Source organism: Ooceraea biroi, chromosome 13 (assembly GCF_003672135.1).
Source record: "Ooceraea biroi isolate clonal line C1 chromosome 13, Obir_v5.4, whole genome shotgun sequence".
NCBI classification, from domain to species: domain Eukaryota; kingdom Metazoa; phylum Arthropoda; class Insecta; order Hymenoptera; family Formicidae; genus Ooceraea; species Ooceraea biroi.
This window is the reverse complement of record NC_039518.1, coordinates 4,517,030-4,519,529: the sequence shown is the minus strand read 5'-3', so window position 1 is coordinate 4,519,529 and position 2,500 is coordinate 4,517,030. Positions and strand designations below refer to the sequence as shown.

The window sequence follows — 2,500 nt, the reverse complement described above, 5'->3', positions numbered from 1 at the left end:
CTTACGGCGTACAATTTGAACACTCGAAAGCGAAAGGGGGTGTCCGCGTGCTCCGCGGCGTGTCGAACGAAGCGAAAAGCCTACTTTGAACACTCGAATGCGATACGCGCCGCCCGCGTGAGGGCTCTCACACGCCCGATGGTTTTTGAAAGAAACTTCCGCCCCGGCTCTCCACCACGGCGTACTCGGTGGTCTCGTGAGACCGCGCGAGACCCTGGTGAGGAGAGACGCTCTTAGCGATCGCGCTCTTAGCCAACGCGCAAAGAGAGACAGCCGTGCGAGAGGGTCGTGCGCGCGCGCGCGCGGCGAATGCCGCGTTGCTGCACGACGGATCTCGGGACGGGTCTCGGACGCGCGGCGACGGGCCGCACTCCAACCCGCGTGCACCGACCGTGCGGATCTCCCGTACGCGTCGGTCGCGCGCGGCAAACTTTTACGTGCCGCGGTCCCCGTGTAGCCACGGGGGCGGCGGCCCGCGCGTCGCTCGGACGCGCGGCCAGGCTGATCGAAGGGCCTTCGAAAGCTCAATCACTCAGAGACGATCTGTAAGAGAGACACGCAACAAACGTGTGTACACAAACTACTACCCTGAACGGTGGATCACTTGGCTCGTGGGTCGATGAAGAACGCAGCTAATTGCGCGTCAACTTGTGAACTGCAGGACACATGAACATCGACATTTCGAACGCACATTGCGGTCCACGGATACAATTCCGGACCACGCCTGGCTGAGGGTCGTTTCAGCGAAACGAAGACTGCTTGCGCCAGCGGTCGCGCCGGCGCGACCGGCGTACGAGCGATCGTTGGACGTTTCGCCGAGAGCTACGGACAGAGGCGCCAGCGCGCGCGCGGTCTACCCGGCGTCGTCTCAAATGAGTAATACGAGGAAAGAAGTGTGTTGAAGGAGGTGGAAAGGTGTGGGTGTGCGTTGGACGAGGTGAAAGACGTTGCGCAGTGTCGCGTGCCGCGACGGCGACGGAGAATCCGCGCCAACCCGCCGCCGCCGCCCGCCACCACGCACGGTTACGACGTGTGCGTCTTAAGACAGACAGACGCACGCGAGACACGGAGGAACGGAAGTCGCGGCGCTTGTCGTTCACGAACGAGCGCACGCGCGAGCCGACCGCGTGTCCGGAGTCCACGAAGGTGTACACGCTCTCGAAGGGCGCCGACGACGCTGACGCGTCCTGTAGAGCGCGAAGGAGAAGGGAGGTACTTCTCGATCTCGATCGAGCAGAGGACCACGTCGAAGACGGTCGCGTTGCTCGCGCGCGAGCGCGCGCGGTTTGGGATCGTCGCCCACTCTCGCCGCCAGAAGCGCCGCCGACACGCCAAAGTCGAATACTCGAATACTCGAAATCGTGTTGGAATCGTTTCTCGTAGTGCTGCGTCCGTGCGACACGTGTTGCACTCGTATATATCGAGTGCCGGTGCGCGCGTGCCGCGTCGCTGAACGCGCGTGCCGCGCCCCGCACGTCGAATTCGAATTAACTCTGACGACACTCAGAGCAGGCGATTACCGCTGAATGCATATTACTAAGCGGAGGAAAAGAACTAACGGATTTCCAGTAGCGGCGAGCGACAGGAAAGCCAGCACCGAATCCGCGGTTCCGCCGCAGGGAATGTGGTGTTCGGAGGGTCCGCTTATCCCGTGGCGTCGCTTCGCGTCAAGTCATCTTGAATGGGGCCACTTACCCGCAGAGGGTGCCAGGCCCGTAGCGACCGAGGCGCGCGGGGAGGATCTCTCCTTAGAGTCGGTTGCTTGAGAGTGCAGCTCTAAGTGGGTGGTAAACTCCATCTAAGGCTAAATACGACCACGAGACCGATAGCGAACAAGTACCGTGAGGGAAGTTGAAAGAACTTTGAAGAGAGTTCAAGAGTACGTGAAACCGTTCAGGGGTAAACCTAAGAGCAAAAGATCGAACGGGAGATTCATCGTCAGCGGCGCTGGCTTCGCGTCGGTGGGCGATGTCCCGCGGTGCCGATAACCTCGGCTAGCGCGGGCACGTGCGCCGATGTCGGCGTCCGTCGTCGTGCACTTCTCCCTAGTAGGACGTCGCGACCGCTGGGTGTCGGTCTACGGCCGGGTGGTAAGACTGACGCGTCGCCGGTAAAACGGCACGCGGCAAACCCCGGTCGCCGGCTGCCGGCGGTATGCGAAACGGTACCAGGCCGCGCCACCGCGTCGAGCCGTCGCAAGCGAGCGCACGGCACGGAGGTACGGACCAGCGCCGTCGGTCTGGTCCTGTTAGCTGGGTTGGCCCCGACAGGCCTTGCCCTCGCGGCCGCGCCGCAGTCTACGGTCGGCGGCTACTGCTTTGGGTACTCTTAGGACCCGTCGAAACACGGACAAGGAGTCTAAGCATGTACGCGAGTCATTGGGACTAGCGATACCTAAGGCGCAATGAAAGTGAAGGTCGGCCCTGGCCGCCGACCGAGGAGGATGGGCCGCGTCGCGTGCGGCTCCGCACTCGGGGCGTCTCGCCCTCATCGCGAGGAG

The 2,500-nt window shown here is 62.6% G+C and overlaps 1 non-coding gene across 1 annotated transcript; it reads left to right on the top strand.

Moving 5' to 3' along the window:
• The first annotated feature begins 584 nt into the window (after positions 1–584).
• LOC113563314 lies at positions 585–738 on the top strand. Its single transcript, XR_003407401.1, has one exon. It is a non-coding gene; the product is annotated as a 5.8S ribosomal RNA (ribosomal RNA).
• Positions 739–2,500: the final 1,762 nt, after the last annotated feature.